Genomic DNA, 14,800 nt, shown 5'->3' on the forward strand with positions numbered 1-14,800 from the left:
GAAGCTGGGAAGGGACTTTTTAGAAGGGCATGTAGTGATAGGACAAGGGGGAATGGTTTTAAATTGGAAGGGGGTAGATTTAGATTGGATATTAGGACGAAAATCTTCCCTACGAAGGTGGTGAGGCACTGGAACAGGTTGCCCAAGGAGGTGGTGGCTGCCCTCTCCCTAGAAGTGTTCAAGGCCAGGTTGGACAGGGCTTTGGTCTAGTGAGAGGTGTCCCTGCCCACGGCAGGGGGGTGGAACTTGATGATCTTTAAAATCCCTTCCAACTCTAACCATTCTATGATTCTATGATTCTCTAAGAGTCTTGCCCAGTTTTCTCTGTTGGGAGGTAGATAGCAATGTTTGACACATACTGAAGTATAGAAATATAAGGTCTTCAAATTATGCAAAGAGAAAGTAGGTGGGTCTAAGGAAAAACCAGATGAAAGCTTAATGTACTGTCTGTACTACCTAACAGTTTTCATAATAAATTCCATTTCTTATTCCTAAAGACTCCCTTATCATAAGACTAAACAACTCCATTTCTGTAAAGCAATCAGAAGCATCCTCCCATTAATAACCTGCATATTTTGTGGTTAAGAACTTGGAATTTTAAACCTGGACAAGAAATTACTTAGAATGATTGATGCTGACAATTGCTTTGCTTCATGCTATTTTCTTGATGTTGTAGCTGGGTGGTAAATAGTCCTCTCCTGTGAAACTTTGGAATTTCAAAAGTATTTCTTCCCTACATTAGAATCTACCCTAGAAGTTTCAAAGTTTTTCCACATAATAGCAAGGAAGAGAGACTCCAGAGCAGCAAAAAGGCATCATTGTCAGTGCCTTTACTTTCAAGTGAGAGCAGAGACTTGAAGCTTAGCCTTCTGCAACCAAGTCACAGTGCCTCCTTCATATTTCACATTTTCATTCATTTTTTTCTTTCTTCTTTCCTAGTAAAAGTGTTCATGAATTAGCATTTCCAGCTAAAAACCAAAGAAATAATTTTATCACTCCCTAAAGTTTTTATAGAAACAAAATGGAAAATTAACCATGCAGTTTGCTTGCTCTTACCACATCAAGCAAAACCAGGTATGTCAAAAAACAATCCTTTCTTTCCTTCATAAAAAGTATATTTATTTTAAGCAACTTGAGAATATTAATCTAATCAATTCCAAGGTGTGAGTATAAGGATTGAAATAAATGAACTGTAAGTTGTATGAAATATTCAAATAAATCAACATACCATTAACAACTATTCTAAATTCTAGATTAAATTTGAAGTGAAGAAATCAGGCTAACATTATTAGCCAAAGACTTTTTACCACTCATATGAATTTAAATTATTTAAGCCAGTTTCAACATTTGAAGAACTTTTCTATTCTCAAGGGAGATATTAAACATATATGTCAGTAATTTACAGATTGCTGCTGCTAGTCATCAGAATCTGGCTTTAATTCCATCCTGTTAAAATTTCTCTTCAAATCAAGAGTGTTTACTTCACTAAAAACATCTCAAAATCAAACAGAGAAGATATATTATTAATGACAATCTAAAATGATACCTTTCCATTGGGACCTGAGGAAGGGAGGTACCTGATTATCCAAATTATCTGGAGAGCAAACTGTGAGCTAATTTAAATGGTAGTAATGAGCACATAGCTTTCATATGACTTCCTGAATCATTTGCACACTGAACTGATCGAAGCTGGAGTCTAGAGAGCAAAGAATATGACACTATTGGGAAAAGGAAACAGTCCAAGCAAAAGGAGGTAATAATAAACATTTGGATGCAATTTATATGGGTGTGAGGAAAAAAAACAGGGTCATACTGTGGCAAAGGGTTCAGTAATCTCCACTTCCCACTCTTCATACACTGTAGGGCTACTGTAATGATGTGCTGTTACCAGAAAAAACAGAAGGCGAGGTAGTGGTCTTGCCATTTCAGCTTGTGTTAGGCAGGGTTCTTGTTTGTTGTCTCCTCTTGAATGATAGTTTGGTTTCAGCATGGCCAGCAGAAGATGTTAGATTGTTAATCTGTCCTTTCGTTCTCCCCAGCTATTAATCAGATAGGCAGGGACTTGCTCTTCTGTTCTCTCCAAAATTCAGTTGCCAACCGCAGATGGGATTGAAGTGCTACACGTCTCTCTTGAGTAAAGAGGGGCTTTATACTCGAGGTCACTGTGAACAGCCAAAGAGCTTTCAAGGAATGCAAAGCGATCCCATTGCTATGTAAGAATTAATTTGCAGTTTTATTTATTGAACAACAGGGTAAGTAATTCCTTTTCTTTCTTGAAATGAGACCAGGTGTGACCTAGTATTTAGCAGAACTATGTTACTTTTATACCAGATGGAGAGCTGGCCTGACAACTTTTATTTCATGTAGAGAGTCAGATACGCATGTTAAAATATCCCACTGATTTCTTCTTCCCTATAAAAAAGTATGGGTTTTTTTCTAGAAGCTCCTGTTCTACAAATAATCTGGAACTTTCTGTAATGTGAGGCAAGTAACACTGTTTCCAGTAGTCTTCTAAATCCGTGTGTGATTACACATTTTAATTATATGGATTTAACCCCATGTCTGTAAAAGAACCAATAAAAAAGCTTAATTAGACACTTCTGCTTGCATTTAAAAATTCTTATAGCTGTTTATCTGAGAGGGTCTTCAACCTTCCTTCTTTGGAGAAAGGACTTAAATTTTGGCAGGATGCTTTTTACTGTCACTATGCAGCCTCACCCTGTTTGGACAAGCTATAAACTTCTGACAAAAATCAAGACTTTGCACGTGTTCGATGAAAGCTTGTTAGAGGGTATCAAGCAACATTCTTTATGGAGTCTGTTTTCACATTTTGTCTTCCAGAGCTGAACCGAGCTTTTTCCTTGCAAAAGCTCCTCATGGCTGCCAGAAACAATTATGGCACTGGGCACTGGAACAGAAAAGAGGCAAACAGTCTTCCTGTGTTCTCAATGTTGCTCTTGTTACACACACAGCTGAGAGAAAGAATCACCTAGGTTGGAAGATGCAGTGCTCATAAAAAAGTGAGTGAAAAGTGGATGGGAAGGCTTGACAGGAGAAAAAGGACCATCAGAAAATATTGCCGGCTATGTAAGATATGCTAATGAAAAAGGGCAGAAGGAGCAAGTTGGTAGGAAAAGTGCAAAAAATTAATTAGTACACCTAATTACAGGTTAGAATTACTAAGTACAACTGCTTCCCACAAGAACCTGGAATAGGACACACAGTTCTCGATTTTCAACATTCCTCTGCTGTAGGTATGGGTGGGAAAGTCACTGCTAAATCGCATGCATCTTCTCCTTGCTGTGGCCAGCCCACAAAAGAGATGGTAGCTTATGGCTGTGGCCAAATACTTCATTTGGAGACATGCAAGAGTCTGTGCTACAGGTCTGTAAAATTACCAATGTGGTAGTCTGTGTAGCTCCACCTAACGACAATTCCATCTTTCAGGAAGGTCTTACTTTGTTCACTGCAGCCTACACTGTAAAATAGGACAGTACATTAACATGTGAACACAGTACGGTATGTGCTGCAAAGTCTTACCCAAAATTTAAACATACCAGCATTACGTTTACCTGTGTGATCTTCAATTGTTTCCTGCATGAATAATGATTATACCTCATAATTTTACATTAATATATGCTGTCCTGGGTGCCTACTTCATACAACGGTTAGGAAGTGTGGTGTTTAGGGAATGATTAAGGCTTAGGCTTTGAATAAGGATGTTTTCATTAGAATTCTGTCTCTTTTGCTCCAGAAGGTAGATTGTGCCCTGGAAGGACTAAGCAAAATCAAAGACTGGTGTTCTCTTCCAAATGAGAATTTAAAAGCCTGTGTTGGGCTGAACAGGAGGACATCCAGAAAGAAGGATCAGCACTGTAGCCTCTGAGGGAGTAGACTGTGTCAAGAGAAAGGTGAGGTAAGAGAAAGTGAGGTCTCACTAGCACTGCTTTACTGGAACTGTGTTCTGCCTCTGAAGTCTGCCAGGAGACCTGAATTCTTACAACAGCAACGTAAGTCAAGTGCTCTCTTTTTCACACTTCAAGCTCTTTAAGCATATCCCAACCACATGAGCAATCAGGCCTAAAGTCTTCTACATTCTGAGGAGTAGACATTTTTCAAAAACAGGATTTGCTCCTTCACTGTTTCAAGTACACAGGTATTTCTGGGGGTGCATAGAAAACCGGCTCATTTTACAAAACAAAGTATTTATTGCTTGCAGGGAATGAATTTAATATAGCAATAATTGCATAGAAAATCCACATGGAAATTAGTTATTCAAAGCAGGGTTTGACTAGAGGTCACAAACAAAGCAAAAGGGGAAAACACTGATTATGCAACCACAAAGCTATGCTGTGTTGTCAACTCAGCTGAGGTATATTTAACTAGAGCAACACAGTACCATATACGGACAGACAAGCTTGCTCTGAATGGCAGACACTGCTCCTGCTGGGCCAAAACACCCTACTGCTCAATAGGGCTAGAAAGAGAAAATATTCACAAATTAATTAAAATGAATTTATTGTCCAGAATTTCTTGATATTCCTGTAAATAACAGGTGCATGCTAGGAAGGAGGATGTGGGGCTACAGGAACCCAAAAGGACTAAAACATCCCCAGCTCCTCTGTCTATTGCTGGCACTGTCAGTTCAGAAGTAGCCAAGAGAATAGTGTCCTCCAATACTATAGACTTTCTGTACATTTAGTTGGGAAGCAGATAAACCCTTATCTCTTTGCCTTCCACTATAATCTACTGCACCAGAAAATAAAACTACAATATGTTTTACTTTCACCTTGAATAACTTTGGAGATACAGTGCAGACTGCAATTCTGTCTCTTTTGGAGAGCTGCAATTACATGTCATTTCCTCACAGGATTTACACTTGAAAAGCACAACCAGCAACTGTTTTAGTAACCCTCGTTACCTGGGCAGGAGTAAATTCTTCTTATTGCAGAGTCCTGGATTCACAGAATGTTAAACTTATGAAGGTCTGTCTTCATGTCTGAGGATCCAATCTGTGTAAACGTTACTTACATGGCTCTTGGCTCAACTGAAGGACCACAAACGTTGTGTACTATGGAGCCACTCAACATAATCTGAAGAGAATATTTCTCTCAGTGCAGCTGCAAAATACCATAAATAGGCATTCCCTCTGCTTCCTTACAAAGAACAAAATCTCATACTTGGCTCAGTAAAACATAGGCTTCACTTGGGGGAGAGAATCCCCTTCATTTCTTTCCTACAACTATGACTATGTAATAGAAGCAACATCTTAAAAAAAGGCAAATCTGAAGGATGAGTCTACATTTTGCTTATCTTCTCTGTCTTCATTTATATCTGTAAAGAAGATTACACCACCATGATGAAGAAACAGTCACTCCCTACCATCAAAGAGTTAATACACAGCAAGAAAAGGGACAGAACAACATGGAAATCCCAGGATTGTTGTAACCATTCTCTGTCCTAATTGACCCAAAGACTTTATGGGTTGGAAGCTATGGAAGACTTTATTTCTTTTCTGTCAAGTGGCTATTGACTTGAACAGATTAACATGGAAACTGTCCAGGTATATATGTTACAGTTATAAGGGACATACATGCACAGTTCAATCACATACTGAGTCATTTTATGCCTACTGCAACAGACAAAACTGAAGATTGAGTGCTTGTAATGGTTCAAAGTAGAGTACTGACTGCTCTTTTTCCCCTTATTGTCTCTAATTTGCTATAAAAATTAATCATTCACATGTTAAAATGACACAACTGTAAAGAACCTGCAGTCTTCTCCCAGATAAAATGTTTGGTTTATAATACAGAAAACATTTTTTTTCCTATTTTTTCTTTTCCTTGAGACAAGAGTTGAAAAAAATTAGCATATGAAAAATGTCTTACTCTTCATTCTTTATGGCTAGAGTATTTTGTGCCCAGGGAGGTTGTGGAAAACCCATTCCTTGAAGCATTTATGGCCAGGTTAGATGGGGCTTTGGGCAACCTGGTCTAGTGAGGGTGTCCCTGCCCATGGCAGGGGGATTAGAACTAGATGATCTTTGAGGTCCCTTCCAACCCAAAGCATTCTGTGATTCTATGTTCTGCCTCCAAGTTGGGTTTTCATAGAATCATAGAATGTTTTGGGCTCAAAGGGACCTTTTAAAGAACATGTAGTCCAGCCCCCCTGCCATCAGCAGGGACATCTTTCACTAGGCCATGTTGCTCAAAGCCCCATCCAACCTGGCCTTGAACCCTGCCAGAGATGAAACATCCTCACCTTCTCTGAGGAACCTGTTGCAGTGTCTCACCACCCTCACAGTAAATAATTTCTTCCTTATGCCCAATCTAAATCCATTCTCTTTCAGTTTATAACTATTACCCCTTGTTCTGTCACTACAGGCCCTGATAAAAATTTATGTCTTTGTTATAAGCCTCCCTTAAGTATTGAAAGGATGCAATAAGGTCTCCCTGGAGTCTTCTCTTCTTCACACTGAACAACCCCAACTGTCTCTGCCTTTCTTTGTAGGAGAGGTGCTCCAGCTCTTTAATATTTTTTGCAGCCCTCCTCTGGACCTGCTCTCACAGGTCCATGTCTTTCTTCTACTGGGGTCCCCAGAACTGGATGCCGTACTCCAGGCGGGGTCTCACAAAACTGGAGTATCACCACCCTCAACTTGCTGGCCATGCTTCTTTGTACACAGCCCAGAAGACAATTGGCTTTCTGGGCTACAAGTGCGTTGTCAGCTCATATCTAATTTCACATCGACCAGCATCCCTAAGTCCTTTGCAGGGCTGCTTTCAGTCAGTTCATCACCCAGTCTGTACTGATACTGAGGACTGCCCCAAACCAGGGGTAGGACCTTGCACTTTGTTTAGTTGAGCTTTATGAGGTTCATATGGGCCAAACCATCAAATATGACAAGGTCCCTCTGCAGGACATCCTGTCCCTAGCATATCAACTGCATCTACTCTTCTTGGTGTCATCCACAAACTTACTGATGGTGCACTAAAAGCTCCTATCTAGGGACTAGTGGTCCCAGTACAGACCCTTGAGGGAGATCACTTGTTGCTCGTTTCCATTTCGACACTGAGTCATCAACTCTCTCGATGCAGCCAGCCAATTTCTTATCCATCTAATAGTCCATTCATCAAATTCATATCTTCTGAATTTAGAAGCAAGAATGTTGTGGGGAACCGTGTCAAAGGACTTACAGAAGTCCAGATAGTTGACAATGATATCTTTTCCCCTGCCCACTGATGCAGTTACTCCATCGCTGAAGGCTGAAAAACCGGTCATGCACCATGGGGTGAAGACTTAGCCTTGGTGAAGCCGTGTGTGCCATCTCTAATTTCTGTAAATTGCTGCATACCTTGCTGATGTTTTAGTTAAAGATATGCTTTCTTCACCTTAATCTAACATAACTCATGGTGCTCAGGGGCGTGATAGCATTTCTTAGCATTGTACTTCCATTGAACGTTCGGGCTACAAAGGTTGTGCTGGGAAACTACAGAGGATTCATTGGTATTACTATCAGGTTTTCAGCAAGCAATATACTGTTCTAATAAACATCACTTAATCATAAGCTTTGATAGGGGTGAATAGCATTTTAGAAATGCTGACAAAACCACTAAAATGATCTTTTATTTTAGAAATGGAGTCCTTGTAAGTATTGCAATTGAAAAGCTTGTAACATTTTTATAGGACTGTTACTCCAGTTATGCCAGTGACTGGCTGGATTCTACCAGCAGCTGTAATCTCACTAAATCAGGGTAAGAACGCTGAGAATAAATTTGTCTAAGAAAACATGAATACAAATCTCAAAATCTAGACAAAAACTTTGGTTACTATCACCAATAAATGCTACATTCCTCCAGTTGAGCCCTTTCAACCAAGGAAGAATTTAATCAGTATGAACCACATCCTCTTTCAAACCCATTGGCTTTCTAGCGCTTCATTGTCTTATACAGATAGTTTTGCATCCTGCTTGAAATTACTGTAAGGAATAGCGTGTGTCTGGCATCCTCAGTAAGCTGGCTCTGCTGCCATTTTCACTGCTCCTGTTTTTTCCACGCAGAATAATCATTGCTTGTTCTCAGTGCTGTGCTACTTTTTCTGTTTTTCAACCTGCTCCAAGTATTTCATGCAGGTCTTTACTGCCTCTGATTCACCATCTTTTCACACTTCATCTATGACTGCATAGTTTCCTCATCTTATTTTTGTATTTATTTCTTTCGCTAGCCTCTCCTTATCCTCCCGTGCCATTTATTTCTCCATGAACATTTCCAGAGACACGCACCCTACAACTGTTTAATAAGTATATTCAATAACTATGTTTTACCTCTACTTAAGCTTTATCTATTTTCAAGTGTGCTGTCACAGAGTCCTACAACGCTGCTGCCCATAATTTTAAAGTAAAATTCAGTTTCACTAATGAATAATTAGTTATAAATAGCCAGACCTTTTTCATTGCTATTCCTGTTTGATGTTTCCATTCAATTATTTATCCCTGAACAAAAGTTTTCTCTGAAACAGCCTTGTCTCAATTCCTTCAGCTGCTCTCTTCCCTTCATCTTTTCTGTCATCATCAGTCATCCCCAGATATGAGACAACATTAGGGAAGAGAAAGGAAAACAAAGAGGGGTGTAGGATAGTGCAGTAAGTGAACAGCACAAAAAGGAAAGAGAAAAGACAGACTGAAGGGTACAGGGAGAAAATTGGGGGTGGGGAGCCAAAGGAAAACGGGTAAATCAGTGTGAAGAAAAGAGCTGCTGAGTATGAAAGGGGAACAGAAGGAAAAGGAAAGAAATACTTGTGGAGAACACCGTAACTATAGATAGTATAAACAGTAGACAATAAAAAAAAAAAAGACCCAGAGGAGACAGAAAACAAAGGAGAATAATCAAGACCCAAAAAAAAGCCCCAGGGAGACGATCTGTATCAGAAATAAGGGGTGTTTTTAACCAAAATTGGAGATGCACAGTATCATGGGGAACGCTACACACCAGTGTACAGGGCCTAGGACAATAAACAGAAGAAATATTTTAAAATAAATGAGCACAGAGTGAATAGAGCAGTTGTGCTGCTGTACACTCTAAACAGGAAAGGAGTTGTAAGTTATGAACATTAATCTGGTGTTTCTCTACAATTTAAAAGGTAAGCAGGATACTAAAAGGCATTAGCATAAAACTAAGATGTTGTGTTATGGTGGGGCTTTTTCTACTATGTGCTCTTTGATAACTTTATGTGCTGCAGTATATTGAATAAGGATACTAAAACTGGCAGAGCTCTGCTGTCATCACAGAATGATATATGGTCACAGTAAATGTACACTTGGGTGTATTGCTACCGATTGCTTATTTGAGCTTCTTGCCAAGTTGCAGTTTGCCCCATTCCTGCAAAACATTACAAATATTTTAAATGGAAGTGGAATACACATCAAAAGATGTGATACTATTGTTTTATGAGGCACTGGTTAGACCTCATGCTTAGCTGGGCTCATTTTGCTACAGAAAGGCTGTTATTGTACACCGTAATGCAGTCCATGGGATAAATTCAGCTTCTGAGATAGTTCCTTGTGAGGAATTGCATGTTGGCAAACACCCTGATTTCAAGTGAGGCACCTACGTGCATCTGAAGGTAGAATACTCTCCAACAAAAAAAATGCAAAGTTGCCAAATGAAATCCTTTGAAATTATATAGTCAAATTGACAAAATACGCTCTTAGGGTGCTTTCAATGCATTGTATTGGCTAATACCATTATGCTCATCTTGTGTAAGGGAAAAGGTATAATGACCTGAAAAGTCAGGTGTAAATCCAGCAATGATACCATGAATTCATAACATCAGCTTCATTGAAGTTGATTTAAAAGCAGTAATCAGTTCCAACTGTCCCAGGGTTTAGGCACAGTTTTGCTTTCACTCTATTCTCAACCTAGCCAGGAAAAAAAAACAGTGGCCCAGCTTTTTGAGGGACAGGTGCTAGCTTCCACTTGTAGCATCCTCACTGAAGACTGTTTTGAAAGGACAGCTAGCCCCTCTAGACACCTGGCTGCACTCAGGAAAAGGGATGTCTAGTGCCAATATCTTTTCCTGGGTGGACATGGCACAACAGTTGGGCTTTAAGCATGGTTATGTATCTGAGCAATAGGTAACATTTGCTTGTGAGGGCAGTGTATGCCCTTACAGGCATTTTCTAGCTCCTCCTTGGCAAATGCAGCAGGCCAGATGGAACTGTTCCTTGGACTGCCAGTTGGACCACCCTGGTTTGTACCAAACAGGATTTTTAAAAACCCAAGGGGATGGAAAAAGTCTGAAAATTAGCAACTAAAAATAAACAGGAAATGAAGGCAGAACTGTTTCACATGAAGTGCTATAAGTACTTGAAATAGAATTGTCCAGTTAAAATTATCAAAATTATGAATTTAACTAAAAGCACTGGGGACAGTGAAAATAATGCCAGGGCAGAAGGGAAAGGAAGAGTTATATTTAAACAAAAAACCCTAAACAACCACAGCTACAACACTATCACTAGAACCACACATGGGTATCTTCAATGTAAGGTAAAAGAATGTGTCCAGAAGTAAGGGATTTTGCAGGTCTGAAACATGTTAACTTTAACAAGGTTCCTGTAACCTCCTTTGGAATTCCATATTTGTTGCAGCAGCGATGGTCTGCGGCTTGATTTTTTTTTTCATTTAAGTAATAGCTTTGAGATATTAAGACTCAGGCCAAGTACATAATGGAAGTTTGTATTCTGTCATTTGTACTGCATAAGCATGAGCAATTAGAATAAAGTTACTGTGCAATAACATCAACAACGCTTCACTAATTATCCAGAATCAGGTCTTAATATTTAATGCAGATTTTTTTTTCCAAATGGATATAAGATGCTGTCAGCCTGTGAGGACACATTATTTTCAATATGCACTGTTCAATGGAAATATAAGGCCAAAGAGAAACAGCACCACCTACAATTTGTTAATACTGTTTAAAGTTGGAAAAGCCAGAAGACTCACTTGAAAATTACAGGTCACAATGCTCTACTGCCAAGATAAAACCCAGATAATCTACACATGATCTTTTCCTTCTGCAGGTTGTGTTACTGACTGCAAACAGCTACGAAACTGCTTTCTGACCATTCCATTTAACACTCACACCAACAAAATGTAATACAGAAAATAAAGTGTAAAGACACATTATTACATAATGTATCATGCATACTAATCTTGTGATATTGAGTAAAATACAGAAATATGCAATTCCTTTTGGTATTTCACTCATCTGAGACCTAAAGACACTAAGGGCTGTGTTTTCTAATTTTGGAGTTTTACACAAATGCGGGCACTGGAGCACTTTTGTTATCTAAACAGTTCCCCAAAACAATTTAAACACAGTGAAGCGCAACCGAGCCTTATCAGATAGATTATTAAGAAGGACTTGCTAGGATACTTGAACAGCTAACCAAAACAACATGCAGCACATGTCTGTGCAGCAGACTGGGACCCTTAAGAAGTCTTCCTTTTTGGCAAGGTGAATTCCAACACTTGGTTCTGGGGAGGGACACAACAATGACAACAACATCCAACAAAAACAACCAACAACAGCAACAGAAATACTCCCTTTCCTGCAGGACGCACAGGATGCGAAGCATCCAGGACAGCAAACTGCAGAAGTATCGCTTCAGAGGTCTCTGGATTTGGCGAACTCTCCCTACAGTTACGGCCAGCAACACGGTCCGAATCTTAGGTATTTGCACAGCATCTCTGGGTCAGCACTTTTTTAGGCAGCTGCCTCTGAAGCAACACCACAGAAATGGTCTTTCAATGACATTACTGTGTACTAAAGCTGTTAAGTTTGCAGGTGAAACGCACTAGTTTTTTCTTGGGATTTTGCTTTGTTTTGTTGTGTTTTTTAAGTCTCTTACTAGTAGCAACAGTATTTCTGTATTTGCAATTTAAACTAATGAAGAGAAGACAGCAATTCAATCCAAGAGAAGCTGGTTAGCAAAGAGGACATTATAAGACCATCTAAGAAGATGGGTACAAATGGCATCCTGATTTAGCTGGCAGGCCACCATCCTTTCTTTTGCTATGAAAGTGCCACTCACTTTAGTGGTGTAAAACGATAGTATACAAGATAGAGCACAAGGCAATTTGTTATTGTTTCACAGAATCACAGAATCATAGCGGTTGGAAGGGGCCAAAGCAGCTCCCTAGGACATATCACTCAGATAGGCGTCCAGATGGGTCTTGAATATCTCCAGAGAAGGAGACTCCACCACCTCCCTGGGCAGCCTGTCCCAGGGCTCTGTCACCCTCACTGTGAAAAAGTTCTTCTGCATGTTGGTGCAGAACTTCCTGTGCTCCAACTTGCAGCCATTGCCCCTTGTCCTACCGCCACAGACCACTGAAAAGGGGCTGGCCAATTCCCCATGCATCCCATACTTAAGATATTTATAAACATTAATTAGGTCCCCCCTTAGTCTTCTTTTCTCTAGGCTGAACAGTCCCAGCTCACTCAGCCTGTCCTCATAGGGGAGATGCTCCAGGCCCTTAATGATCTTTGTAGCCCTTCTCTGGACTCTCTCCAGGAGATCCCTGTCTTTTTTATACCAGGGAGCCCAGAACTGGACACAATACTCCAGATGGGGCCTGACCAGGGCAGAGTAGAGGGGAAGGATCACCTCCTTAGACCTGCTGGACACACCTCCTGATGCATCCCAGGATACCGTTTTTTGCCTTTCAAAGAAATTAACACAGAAGGTCTTTTCAGAAAGACCTGGGGCAGATTCTTAGGTAACAGAAATTATTATAACTGACATCAACAGACATGACAGTTTCTAGAAGCTTGGTGAGCCTCCTCTTCTTTTTTATGAGTGCGTCTTCAATGTGGTCAGAAAAGGATCACAGAAAGTCCCATCACAGAATTTCCAAGCCGCAGACATCAGTGACAAAAATCTGCCTCTGCTACAGGTTTTTGCAAATGTTCTACTGCTTTTAATGAAGCTCAACTATTTTTGCTTCTTTAATTGTTAGAGCATGGACACACTTCAAGAGATGTTTAATTCTTCTGCAACACAAATTTTCAGTCCCAGAGAAGTAATGGGCTATGTTTTTCTTTCCTAAATTTAAAATTTACATTAAGATCTAGACAATCAGTAAGTAATGAATCCACCTATTAATTTAAAATTCCCCCTTTTTTTTTCTGTAACGTGCAATCTTAATGCATTTACTTGTTCTAAGTACTCATAGGACAAAACAAGGAAATCATCATTCTGAGTATTATCTCTGGCCCAGAGCTCACACCAGAGTTCAACAAGTCTCAATTGCAATTTATAGATATTTAATAATAGAAAGGAGCACACATTTTCTCCATATATAACACTACTCCAAAAAATATTCCTTCTACAATCTCTATTACACTGCAGTTTCTTTAAAATTTACTCTACTATGTGAACTAGATGACAAAATCAAACAAAGGTTGTCACTGTGGAGGGCAACATATAAAATACCTGTGGAAAATAAACTTCCAAGGGGCTTAAAACAAAAGACTAGAGATATGTTAAACCAACATAAATAATAAAGGTTCTTAGAATAATTGTATTCAGATTTCTACTTCATTATGTGTCTCACTCCAGTATGATCACTGTAGTCAGTGAATTTCCAAAAGCTATGTGATTCAGACATGCAGCCACCAGCCATGTGAAAATAAAATTAATGTTGATGCACACCGTACTAGAAAATCAAGACAGATCCTGCCAGTAGTGCTCTGTAGCAATATCCATATTTTTTAGTATCAACTAAAGTTTTTTAGTGAAAACTAATTACCCATTCTCAGTATGGAACATCGATGGAGCTGGCGGTGGAATCATACTTGGGTTGCAGTACTCCTCACCATCTCAGCCAAAATTCACACAGCCAAGGGTGGTGTTGGCTACCTGTAAAACAGTGATATCATCATTTCCAATTGTCCCCTTTCTAAAGCTATGTAAACAAAATCAGAGTATCAACCACTACAGCTCTTTGCAAAACTGTATTTCCACGAGCAAAGCAAATTCAAGAAATCACAGCTCCAGAGTATTAGACATGTTTTGAGAATTTAAAAGAGAAGGATTTCTTATCATTCCCCTGAACAGGAATATTCGAGTATTCATATCCTTTTCTAACACATACTGATCCAACTGAGCCTCAGTTCTTTTCCATCAGGTCAATAATCAATATTTCACAATGTTTATGAATATGCAGACACATAAAGCATTATGTCTATAAGACAAAGGATAAGATCTCTCCATTTTTGTTGCTTTATGTTAAAACAGTCACTCAGAGCACTTGACACCAATGAAAAATGCCTGTCACATACAATAATTGAATAATATAAACTGCAGTGCTACAGTTCCATTCTTGTTTGTGCATCACCATACACAATGACTATTCTTACATGCCAAATGGAGCAATGAAACTTTATTCTCATGTAAATACTACAGAAAGCAAGCTCCACAACAGCCTGGTTGCATAATTTACCGAGAAAATCTTAGGTAGCTTAGGAACTTAAGAAAAATTTCCAATAGCAAACAGTAGTTTGCACTTATGAAGTGCTTTGCAATATTCCTCAAACAAGCATGTAAGTATTGTGCACACTGTACAAGTAAGGTCACTGAAACAGACATCTTTCTCTAAGAAAGATTTTAAAGATCTATCGTTTCTCCCATAAGAATCAGAATTCAATGGTTTCTGTTTCAGAGCTAACCACATACCATGGCTTACTCAATTGTTCAAAGGTTTAGTGGTACATAAACCAGTTTTACTGTCTGAAAATA

This window comes from Gallinula chloropus, assembly GCF_964237585.1.
Source record: "Gallinula chloropus genome assembly, chromosome: 4".
Taxonomy (NCBI): Eukaryota; Metazoa; Chordata; class Aves; order Gruiformes; family Rallidae; genus Gallinula; species Gallinula chloropus.